This window comes from Pristiophorus japonicus, unplaced genomic scaffold (assembly GCF_044704955.1).
Source record: "Pristiophorus japonicus isolate sPriJap1 unplaced genomic scaffold, sPriJap1.hap1 HAP1_SCAFFOLD_29, whole genome shotgun sequence".
NCBI lineage: Eukaryota > Metazoa > Chordata > Chondrichthyes > Pristiophoridae > Pristiophorus > Pristiophorus japonicus.
This window is the reverse complement of record NW_027252668.1, coordinates 3,953,795-3,967,202: the sequence shown is the minus strand read 5'-3', so window position 1 is coordinate 3,967,202 and position 13,408 is coordinate 3,953,795. Positions and strand designations below refer to the sequence as shown.

At 47.1% G+C, this 13,408-nt stretch overlaps 1 protein-coding gene across 2 annotated transcripts in view; it reads left to right on the top strand.

Moving 5' to 3' along the window:
• LOC139248288 (zinc finger protein 665-like) overlaps positions 1 to 13,408 on the top strand; it is a 115,154-nt gene that overhangs the window by 79,271 nt on the left and 22,475 nt on the right. The gene's annotated exons all lie outside the window — the stretch shown is intronic.

Sequence of the window (13,408 nt, the reverse complement as noted above, 5' to 3'; positions counted from 1 at the left end):
CAACGAGACCTGGGTGTCATGGTACATCAGTCATTGAAGGTTGGCATGCAGGTACAGCAGGCGGTTAAGAAAGCAAATGGCATGTTGGCCTTCATAGCGAGGGGATTTGAGTACAGGGGCAGGGAGGTGTTGCTACAGTTGTACAGGGCCTTGGTGAGGCCACACCTGGAGTATTGTGTACAGTTTTGGTCTCATAACTTGAGGAAGGACATTCTTGCTATTGAGAGAGTGCAGCGAAGATTCACCAGACTGATTCCCGGGATGGTGGGACTGACCTATCAAGAAAGACTGGATCAACTGGGCTTGTATTCACTGGAGTTCAGAAGAGTGAGAGGGGACCTCATAGAAACGTTTAAAATTCTGATGGGTTTGGACAGGTTGGATGCAGGAAGAATGTTCCCAATGTTGGGGAAGTCCAGAACCAGGGGTCACAGTCTAAGGATAAGGGGTAAGCCATTTAGGACCGAGATAAGGAGAAACTTCTTCACTCAGAGGGTGGTGAACCTGTGGAATTCTCTACCACAGAAAGTAGTTGAGGCCAATTCACTAAATATATTCAAAAGGGAGTTAGATGAAGTCCTTACTACTCGGGGGATCAAGGGGTATGGCGTGAAAGCAGGAAGTGGGTACTGAAGTTTCATGTTCAGCCATGAACTCATTGAATGGCGGTGCAGGCTAGAAGGGCTGAATGGCCTGCTGCTGCACCTATTTTCTATGTTTCTATGTATCATTAATCTTTATATAAAAATTAATTGCTGCAATTACCAACAGGGAGAAGGGCCCATCACCAATATTTATATCAACAGAGACACAAATATAGACACACGCGTACACACAGACACACATATATAACAGACATATATCACACACACAGGTAAACGCACCAACCGCCATCCTGTGGGCTCGCGGCCATCGACGCTTCTGATGTCAGCTTACGTGACGTCACACAGACGGGTTGCCAGGTTACCGACGTCACACAGCTGGCGTTCCTGGGTTACGGACGTCACTTGCGGTCAGACGGGTAAAATGCGGCGCGGATTCAAATCGTGAGCCACGTGACTGGAAGCGGCCCCGCCTCCGACTGTGGGAGTGGGCGGGGCGCTCGTCCAGCTGTGCCGGGCCGCGATTGGTCCGTTGAACTGTCCATCAGCTGCTTGAACCCAATAGTAGCGATGGATCACGTTTCATTCGCTGAGCGCGCTCTGCGCATGTCCCGGATCCCCGGATGTTGACGGTTGGTGAAGGAAAAATCAAAATGGCGTAAAGCCAGCGAAGGGAGCGCGGCCGGAGAGAGAGCCGGGGCTGAGGGTGAGTGTCCCGGGGGGAGAGGGAGCCGGGGGCTGAGGGTGAGTGTCCCTGGGGGAGAGGGAGCCGGGGGCTGAGGGAGCGTGTCCCGGGGGGGAGAGGGAGCCGGGGGCTGAGGGTGAGTGTCCCGGGGGAGAGGGAGCCGGGGGCTGAGGGGGAGTGTCCCGGGGGGAGAGAGCGCCGGGGGCTGAGGGTGAGTGTCCCGGGGGGGGAGTGGGAGCCGGGGGCTGAGGGATAGTGTCCCGGGGGGAGAGGGAGCCGGGGGCTGAGGGTGAGTGTCCCGGGGGGAGAGAGAGCCGGGGACTGAGGGTGAGTGTCCCGGGGGAGAGGGAGCCGGGGGCTGAGGGATAGTGTCCCGGGGGGAGAGGGAGCCGGGGGCTGAGGGTGAGTGTCCCGGGGGCTGAGGGCGTGTCCTGGGATGGGGTGCGGGGTGAAGAGGGAGCCGACACTTGCTCTAGTGCTAGAGACTGGCGGGTACAGAATATAACCAACACTCACATACCAATTACTGACAGTTGCAGCTTTAATCCACACTCTCAAACCAGATACTGACAGGTACATATTGAGCACCACACTTATCTACCTGAAACTGAGAGATGCAGAATAAAACCCGCACTCTTACATCAGAAACTGACAGGTACTGAGTCTTAAGAGAAGTAGCGACAGGGATAGTGGAATGCATTGGTTGTAATTTACCAAAATTCCTTGGATTCTGGGGAGGTCCCAGCAGATTGGGAAACTGCAAATATAATGCCCCTATTTAAAAAAAGGACAAATGACAAAAAGCAGGAAACTATAGACCAGTTAGCCCAACATCAGTGGTTGGGAAAATGTTGGAGCCCATTATTAAAGAAGCAATAGCAGGACATTTGGAAAAGCATAATTCAGTCAGACAGAGTCAGCATGGATTTATGAAGGGGAATTCATGTTTGACAAATTTGCTGGTATTCTTTGAGGATGTAACGAACAGGGTGGTAAAGGGGAACCAGTGGATGTGGTGTATTTGGACTTCCAGAAGGCATTTGACAAGGTGCCGCATAAAAGATTACCGCACAAGATAAAAGTTCACTGGGTTGAGGATAATATATTAGCATGGATAGAGGATTGGCTAACTAGAGAGTCGGGATAAATGGTTCATTCTCGGGTTGGCAACCAGTAACTAGTGGGGTGCCACAGGGATCAGTGCTGGGGCCCCACTATTTACACTCTATATTAACGACTTGGAAGAAGAGACCGAGTCGAACATAGTCAAGTTTGCTGACGATACAAAGTTGGGAGGAAAAGATGTGTGTGATAAGTACACAAAAAACCTGCAAAAGGACATAGACAGGCTAAGTGAGTGGGCAAAAATTTGGCAGATGGAGTATAATGTTGGAAAGTGTGAGGTTATGCACTTTGGCAGAAAAAAATTGAAGAACAAGTTCTTATTTAAATGGAGAAAAATTGTAAAGTGCTGCAGTACTGGGGGTCCTGGTGCATGAAATCAAAAGGTTATTATGCATGTACAGCAAGTAATCAGGAAGGCCAATGGAATGTTGGCCTTTATTGCAAAGGGGATGGAGTATAAAAGCAGGGAAGTCTTGCTGCAGTTATATTGGTGAAGCCACACCTGGAATACTGTGTACAGTTTTGGTTTCCATATTTAAGAAAGGATATACTAGTTTTGGAGGCAGTTCAGAGAAGGTTCACTAGGTTGATTCTGGAGATGAGGGGGTTGACTGATGAGGGAACGTTGGCCTCTACTCCTTGGAATTGAGAAGAATGAGAGGTGATCTTATCAAAATTTATAAGATTATGAGGGGGCTTGACAAGGTGGATGCAGAGAGGATGTTTCCACTGATAGGGGAGACTAGAACTTGGGGGCAGAGAAACAGAAAATAGGTGCAGGAGTAGGTCATTTGGCCATTCGAGTCTGCACCACCATTCTGATGGCTGATCATTCCCTCAGTACCCTTTTCCTGCTTTCTCTCCATACCCCTTGATCCCTTTAGCCGTAAGGGCCATATCTAACTCCCTCTTGAATATATCCAATGAACTGGCATCAACAACTCTCTGCGGCAGGGAATTCCACAGGTTAACAACTCTGAGTGAAGAAGTTTCTCCTCATCTCAGTCCTAAATGGCCTACCCCTTATCCTAAGACTGTGTCCCCTGGTTCTGGACTTCCCCAACATCGGGAACAATCTACCCGCATCTAACCTGTCTCGTCCCATCCCGTCAGAATCTTTTATGTTTCTGAGATCCCCTCTCATCCTTCTAAACTCCAATGTATAAAGGCCCAGTTGATCCAGTCTCTCCCCATATGTCAGTCCAGGAATCAGTCTGGTGAACCTTTGCTGCACTCCCTCAATGGAAAGAATGTCCTTCCTCAGATTAGGAAACCAAAATTGAACACAATATTCCAGGTGAGACTTCCCCAAGGCCCTGTACAACTGCAGTAAAACCTCCCTGCTCCTATACTCAAATCCCCTAGCTATGAAGGCCAACATACCATTTGCCTTCTTTACCACCTGCTGCACCTGTATGCCAACTTTCAATGACACCCAGGTCTCGTTGCATCTCCCCTTTTCCTAATCTGCCACCATTCAGATAATCTGTCTTTGCGTTTTAGCCCCCAAAGTGGATAAGCTCACATTTATCCACATTATACTGCAATATGCCATGCATTTGCCCACTCACCTAACCTGTCTAAGTCACCCTGCAGCCTCTTAGCGTTCCCCTCACAGCTCACACCGCAACCCAGTTTAGTGTCATCTGCAAACTTGGAGATATTATAGGCATAATCGTAGAATTAGTGGCAGCCCATTTAAAACTGAGATGAGGAGGAATTTCCTCATATCAGAGGGTTGTAAATTCATTGCTTCAGAGAGCTGTGGAAGCTGGGTCATTGAATAAATTTAAGACAATTTCTTAACCGATAAGGGATTATGGCACGCGGGGAGGGAAGTGAAGCCGAGTCCATGAACGGATCAGGCAGGATCGTATTAAATGGCGGAGCAGGCTCGAGGGGCCGTATGGCCTACTCTTTCTCCTATTTCTTATGTAGACAGATACACACTCCCATACCAGAGACAGACTTGCACAGAGATAGATATACACTCCCGTAGTAGACACTGATGGGCACAGAAATAGATACCTATTCCCATACCAGAGACTGACAGGCAAAGAGATAGATACATACTCCCATACCATGACAAGCATAGAGATAGATACATACTTCCATACCACGGACTGATAGGCACAGAGATAGATACATACTCCCATACCAGAGACTGACAGGCACTGAGATAGTTACATACTGACCAGCACACAGATAGATACATACTCCCATACCAGAGATTGACAGCACAGTAACAGATACATACTCCCATTCACGACTCTGACTGGCACAGAGAATAGATTATTACTCCCATAGCAGACTCGACAGCACTGATTGATACAGACTCGCGTACCAGAGACTGACTGGCACAGAGATAGATACATACTCCCTACCAGAAACTGATCGGCACATGGATAGATACATAGTCCCATACTGGACACCACCGGACACACAGTTACATTCTCTCACACCAGAGACTGACAGCACAGAGATATACACGTACTCCTATACCAGAGAATAACGGGCACAAAGATAGATACAAACTCCCATACCCGAGATTGACAGGCACAGATAGATACATACTCCCATACCAAAGACTGACAGGCACAGTGATAGATACATGCCTACATACCAGGCACAGATAGATATATAGTCCCACACCAGACACTGACTTGCACAGAGATAGATACATATTCTCATACCAGACACTGACTGGCACAGATACATAGTCCCATACCGGAGACTGACAGCACACAGATGGATACATACTCCCACACCCGACACTGACTGGCACAGAGTTAGATACATACTCTGATACCAGAGACTGACAGGCACACAGATAGATACTTACTCCCATACCAGAGAATGGCAGGCGCAGAGATAAATACGTACTCCCATACCAGAGATTGTAGGTGCAGAGATAGATACATACTCCCATACCCGACACTGACTGGCAGAGATAGATACATACTCCCATACCAGACACTGACAAGCACAGAGCTAGATACCAGGCCCATATCAGAGACTAAATGGCGCAGTGATAGATACATACTCCCAGACCATAGACTGACCAGCACACAGATAAATACATATTCCCATACTAGAGAACAGCAGGCATAGAGATAGATACATACTCCCATACCCAACTCTGACTCGCACAGAGATAGATACATAGTCCCATACCAGAAACGGACAGCACAGACAGATACATATTCCTATACAAGACACTAACCGGCACACAGATAAATACATACTCCCATACCAGAGATTGACAGGCAGAGAGATAGTTACATACTCCCGCACAAGATACTGACAGGCACACAGATACATACATACTCCCATACCAGCGACTGACTGCACAGAGATAGATACACTCACTCATACCAGACAATGACATAGATACATACTCCCACGCCAGAGACCGACAGCACAGAGATAGATACATACTCCCAGACTAGAGAATGACAGGCACAGAGATAGAAACATAGAAAATAGTTGGAGGAGTAGGCCATTCGGCCCTTCGAGCCTACACCGCCATTCAAAAGATCATGGCTGACCTTTCCTTCAGTATCCCTTTCCTGCTTACTCTCCATACCCCTGGATCCCCTTAACCCTAAGAGCCATATCTAACTCCCTCTTGAATATATCCAATGAACTGGCATCAACAACTCTCTGTGGCAGGGAATTCCACAGGTCAACAACTCTGAGTGAAGAAGTTTCTCCTCATCTCAGTCCTAAATGGCCTACCCCTTATCCTAAGAATATGGCCCCTGGTTCTGGACTTCCCCAACATCGAGAACATTCTTCCTGCATCTAACCTGTCCAGTCCCGTCTGAACCTTATGTGTTTCTATATGAGATCCCCCTCTCATCCTTCTAAACACCAATGAATAAAGGCCCAGTTGATCCAGTCTCTCCTCATATAACAGCCCAGCCATCCCTGGAATCAGTCTGGTGAACCTTTGCTACACTCCCTCAGCAGCAAGAACGTCCTTCCTCAGACTAGGAGACCAAAAGTGAACACAATATTCCAGGTGAGGCCTCACTAAGGCCCTGTACAATTGCAGTAAGACCTCCCTGCTCCTATATTCAAATTCCCTAGCTATGAAGGCCAACATACCATTGGCCTTCTTGACCGCCTGCTGTACCTGCGTGCCCACTTTCAGTGACCGATGAACCATGACACCCAGGTCTCGTTGCACCTCCAATTTTTCTAGTCTGCCGCTGTTCAGATAATATTCTGCCTTGTGTTTTTGCCCCCAAAATGGATAACCTCACATTTATCCACATTATACTGCATCTGCCATTTTTTTGCCCACTCACCTAATCTGTCCAAGTTCACCTTCAGCCTCTTAGCGTCCTCCTCACAGCTCACACCGCCACCCAGTTTAGTGTCATCCGCAAACTTGGAGATATTACACTCTATTCCTTCATCCAAATCGTTAATGTATATTGTAAAGAGCTGGGGTCCCAGCACTGAGCCCTGCGGCACCCCACTAGTAACTGCCTGCCATTCTGAAAAGGACCCGTTTATCCTGACTCTCTGCTTCCTGTCTGCCAACCAGTTCTCTATCCACGTCAGTACATTACCCCCAATACCATGCGCTTTGATTTTGTACACCAATCTCTTGTGCAGGACCTTGTCAAAAGCCTTTTGACAGATACTTATTCCCATACCAGAGAGTGAGAGGCGCAATGATAGACACATACTCCCATACCAGAGAATGACAGGCTCAGAGATAGATACATACTCCCATATCGGACACTGACAGGCACACAGATAGATACATACTCCCATACTAGAGACTGACAGGCATGGAGATAGATACATACTACCATCATCATCATAGGTAGTCCCTCGAGTCGAGGATGACTTGCTTCCACACCAAAAAGTTCAAAGGTGTTTCAATGAAGGACATAATATTCTAGGTCCCGAACTAAATCTTAAAAGGTGAAAGATTGCTGTGCGTGGATTTTTTAAATGTTTGGTGACCGTTGCACACCAGCCGCCACACGGACATGACAGAGCTAGGTCTTGGTCCAGTGGCAAGATGACTGGAGACCAGCTCTGCTGCAAAGACATATTGAGCACACATATTGCAGTGTGGGCTGGCCCATGCTGCCCCTGGGCCCTCGCCTCTTCTGGGGCAATACTCCCAAACCAGTGACTGTCTTGCACACAGATCGATACATACTCGCGTACCAGAAACTGACAGGCACAGTGATAGATGCATACTCCCATACCAGTGAATGGAAGACACAAAGATAGATACGTACTCCCATACCAGAGATTGACAGGCATAGAGATAGATACATACTGCCATATGCGACACTGACTGGCAAACAGAAAGATACATACGCCCAGACCAGAGAATGAAAGACACAGATAGATACATTCCCCCATACCAGAGACTGACATGCACAGAGATAGATACATACCCCCATACCAGACACTGACAGAGATAGATACATACTCCCATACCGGAGACTGATGGGCACACAGATAGATACTTAATCCCATACCAGGCACTGGCAGGGACAGAGAGATACATACTGACAGGCGCAGAGATAGATGCATACTCCCAGACCAGAGACTGACTTGCACACAGATAGATACATAATCTCATACCAGAGATTGTAGGCGCAGAGATAGATACATACTCCCATACCAGAGAATGGCAGGCACAGAGATAGATATATATGCTCATTCCAGACACTGACTGGCACAGAGATAGATACATACTCCCATACCAGAAAATGACAGGCACACAGATAAATACATATTCCCATACCAGAGAATAGCAGGCACAGAGATAGATACGTACTCCCGTACCAGAGACTGACCGGCACAGAGATAGGTACATACTCCCACACCAGAGACTGACAGGTACAGAGTTAGATACATACTCCCAGACCAGGGAATGACAGGTACAGTGATAGATACGTACGCTCGTACCAGAGACTGACAGGCACAGTGAAAGATACATACTCCCAGACCAGAGATTGACAGGCATAGAGATAGATACATACACCCATACCGGACACTGACAGCACACAGATAAAGATGAAATAGCAGCACATTTGGAAAGCAGTGACAGAATCGGTTCAAGTCAGCATGGATTTATGAAAGCGAAATCATGCTTGATAAATCGTCTGTAATTTTTTGAGGATGTAACTAATAGAGTGGACATGGGAGAACCAGTGGATGTGGTGTATTTGGACTTTCAAAAGGCTTTTGACAAGGTCCCACACGAGATTGGTGTGCAAAATTAAAGCACATGGTATTGAGGGTAATGTACTGACATGGATAGAGAACTGGTTGGCAGACAGGAAGCAGAGAGTCGGGATAAACGGGTCCTTTTCAGATGACAGGCAGTGACTAGTGGGGTGCTGCAGGGCTCGGTGCTGGGACCCCAGCTATTAACATTAATGATTGAGATGAAGGAATTGAGTGTAATATTTCCAAGTTTGCAGATGACACTAAACTGGGTGGCGGTGTGAGCTGTGAGGAGGACGCTAAGTGGCTGTAGGGTGACTTGGACAGGTTAGGTGAGTGGGCAAATGCATGACAGATGCAGTACAATGTGGATAAATGTGATGTAATCCACTTTGGGGGCAAAAACACGAAGGCAGATTATTATCTGAATGGCGGCAGATTAGGAAAAGGAGAGGTGCAATGAGAGCTGGGTGTCATGGTACATCAGCCATTGAAAGTTGGCATGCAGGTACAGCAGGTGGTGAAGAAGGCAAATGTTATGTTGGCCTTCGTAGCTAGGGGTTTTGAGTATGGGAACAGGGAGGTCTTACTGCAGTTGTACAGGGCCTTGGTGAGGCCTCACCTGGAATATTGTGTTCAGTTTTGGTGGTCTAATCTGAAGAAGGACGTTCTTGCTATTGAACGAGTGCAGCGAAGGTTCACCAGACTGATTCCCAGGATGGCTGGACTGACATGAGGAGCCATGACCTTGTTGAATGGCGGATCGGGCTTCAGGGGCTAGATGGCCTACTCCTGTTCCTAATTCTTATGTTCTTATGAGAGACTGGATCGACTGGGCCTGTATTCACTGGAGTTTCGAAGGATGAGAGGGATTCTCATGGAAACATATAAAATTCTGACGGGACTGGACAGGTTAGATGCAGAAGAAATGTTTCCGATGTTGGGGATGTCCCGTACCAGAGACTGACAGGCACAGAGATAGATGCATACTCCCATACCAGAGACTGACAGGCACACAGATAGATACATACTTCCAGACCAGAGACTGGGGAAGTCCAGAACCAGAGGACATAGTCTTAGGATAAGGGATAGGCCATTTAGGACTGAGATGAGGAGAAACTTCTTCACTCAGAGAGTTGTTGACCTGTGGAATTCCCTACCGCAGAGAGTTGTTGATGCCAGTTCATTGGATATATTCAAGAGAGAGTTAGATATGGCCCTGACGGCTAAAGAAATCAAGGGGTATGGAGAGAAAGCAGGAAAGGGGTACTGAGGTGAAGGATCAGCCATGATCTTATTGAATTTTGGTGTAGGCTCGACGGGCCGAAAGGCCGACTCCTGCATCTATTTTCTATGTTTCTATAGTCCCATACCAGAGACTGCCAGGCATAGAGATAGATACATACTCCTATACCAGAGACTGACGGGCACAGAGATAGGTACATACTCCCATCATCATCATAGACAGTCCCTCAAGTCGAGGATGACTTGCTTCCACACCATAAAGTTCACAGGTGTTTGAATGAAGGACCTAATATTCCAGGTCCTGAACTAAATCTTGAAGGGTGGAAGATGCCTGTGCGTGGATTTTTTTATCGTGTGGTGGCCGTTGCACACCAGCCACCACACGGAATTGACAGAGCTAGGTCTTGGTCTCGTGGCAAGGATTAACCAAGGCGACTGGAAACCGCCTCTGCTGCAAGGACATCGTGCGCACACATATCGCAGTGTGGGCTGGACCGTGCTGCCTCTGGGCCCTCGCCTCTTCTGGGGCGATACTCCCAAACCAGAGACTGACAGCACACCGATAGATACATACTGCCATACCAGACACTGACAAGCATAGAGATAGATACATACTCCCACATTTGACACTGACAGGCACAGAGACAGACACGTACTCCCGTACCAGATCGTGTAGGCACAGAGACAGACACGTACTCCCGTACCAGATCGTGTAGGTACAGAGACAGATACGTACTCCTGTACCAGATCGTGTAGGCACAGAGACAGATACGTACTCCCATACCAGAGATTGTAGGCACAGAGACAGATACGTACTCCCATACCAGAGACTGACAGCGCAGAGATAGTTACGCAGTCCCATATCAGAGACTGACAGATACAGTGATAGACGCATACTCCCATACCCGAGACTGACGGGCACAGTTAGATACAAACTCCCATACCCGACACTGTCAGGCACACAGATTGCTACATACTCCCATACCAGCAACTGACAGGCACAGAGAAAGTTACTTGCAGTCGGATTCAGGTGAATTTATAATGAGGAACAAAGAAATGGCAGATCAATTGAACAAATACTTCGGTTCTGTCTTCACGAAGGAAGACACAAATAACCTTCCGAATGTACTAGGGGATAGTGGGGCTAGCGAGAAGGAGGAACTGAACGATATCCTTATTGGGCGGGAAATTGTGTTAGGGAAATTGATGGGATTAAAGGCCAATAAATCCCCGGGGCCTGATCGTCTGCATCCCAGAGTACTTAAGGAAGTGGCCCTAGAAATAGTGGATGCATGGTGATCATTTTCCAATATTCTATTGATTCTGGATCAGTTCCTATAGACTGGAGGGTAGCTAATGTAACACCACTTTTTAAAAAAGGAGGGAAAGAGAAAACAGGGAATTATAGACTGGTTATCCTGACGTCGGTGGTGGGGAAAATGTTGGAATCAATCATTGAGGATGAAATAGCAGCGTATTTGGAAAGCAGTGACAGGATCGGGCCAAGTCAGCATGGATTTATGAAAGGGAAATCATGCTTGACGAACCTTCAAGACTTTTTTGAGGATGTAACGAGTAGAGTGGACAAGGGAAAACCAGTGGATGTGGTGTATTTGGACTTTCAAAAGGCTTTTGACAAGGTGCCGCACAAGAGATTGGTGTGCAAAATCAAAGAACATGGTATTGAGGGTAATGTATTGACGTGGATAGAGAACTGGTTGGTAGATAGGAAGCAGAGAGTCGGGATAAACGGGTCCTTTTCAGAATGGCAGGCAGTGACTAATGGAGTGTCGCAGGGCTCAGTGCTGGGACCCCAGCTCTTTACAATATACATTAACGATTTAGATGAAGAAATTGAGTGTAATATCTCCAAGTTTGCAGATGACACTAAACTGGGTGGTGGTGTGAGCTGTGACTTGGACAGATTAGGTGAGTGGGCAAAGGCATGGCAGATGCAGTATAATGTGGATAAATGTGAGGTTATCCATTTTGGGGGCAAAAGCACGAAGGCAGATTATTATCTGAATGGCGGCAGATTAGGAAAAGGGGAGGTGCAACAAGACCTGGGTGTCATGGTTCATCAGTCATTGAAAGTTGGCATGCAGTTACAGAAGTCGGTGAAGAAGGCAAATGGTATGTTGGCCTTCATAGCTAGGGGATTTGCGTATAGGAGCAGGGAGGTCTTACTGCAGTTGTACAGGGCCTTGGTGTGGCCTCACCTGGAATATTGTGTTTAGTTTTGGTCTCCTAATCTGAGGAAGGACAATCTTGCTATTGAGGGAGTGCAGCGAAGGTTCACCAGACTGATTCCAGGGATGGCTGGACTGACCTATTAGGAGGGACTGCATTAATTGGTCCTTTATTCACTGCAGTTTAGAAGGATGAGAGGGGATCTCATAGAAACGTATAAGATTCTGACGGGACTGGACAAGTTAGGTGCGGGAAGAATGTTCTCGATGTTGGGAAAGTCCAGAACCAGGGGACACAGTCTTAGGATAAGGGGTAGGCCATTTAGGACTGAGATGAGGAGAAACTTCTTCACTCAGAGTTGTTAACCTGTGGAATTCCCTGCTGCAGAGAGTTGTTGATGCCAGTTCATTGAATATATTCAAGAGGGAGTTAGATATGGCCCTTACGGCTAAAGGGATCAAGGGGTATGGAGAGAAAGCAGGAAAGGGGTACTGAGGGAATGATCAGCCATGATCTTATTGAATGGCAGTGCAGGCTCTTAGTACCAAATGGCCTACTCCTTCACCTATTTTATTTGTTTTTATGTACATATTGACAGGCACACAGATAGATACATACTCCCATGCCAGAAAGTGACATCACAGATAGATACATACTCCCATACCAGAGACGGACAGGCACACAGATAGATACATATTCTCATACCAGAGACTGACTGCGCAGAGATAGATATGTAGTCCCATACCAGAGATTGACAGGGGCACAGTTGGAAACATCCTTACCAGACAAACTGGCACAGATAGATACATACTCCCATACCGGAGACTGACAGGGACAGAATTAGACTAATACTTCCATACCAGGCACTGACGGGCGCAGAGTTGGATACATACTCCCATGCCAGAGATTGTCGGCACAGAGATAGATACATACTCCCATACTAGACACTGACAGATTCAAAATAAAAACAACTCTCGCATACCAGAAACTGCCTGGTAGAATAAAACCAGTGAATGACAGTGTAAATTACTAACTCCCTTACTTGAAATCAATAGATGCAGAATAAAACCCATACTCCTACCAAAAACTGACAGGTACAGAGTAAATCCCACAATCTCATAAGATACTGACAGATATAGAGTAACTACCAACCTCACTTACCAGTAATTGACATGCACAGGGTAATAACCTCTCTTCCATACCAGACACTGACCAGCACACCAATAGATACATACTCCCATACCAGAGACTGACAGCACAGAGACAGATACATACTCCCATACCAGGGACTGACAGATTCAAAGGAAAACCATCTCGGAATTAGGTCAAAAGTGGCAGTTATAGCATAAGACCC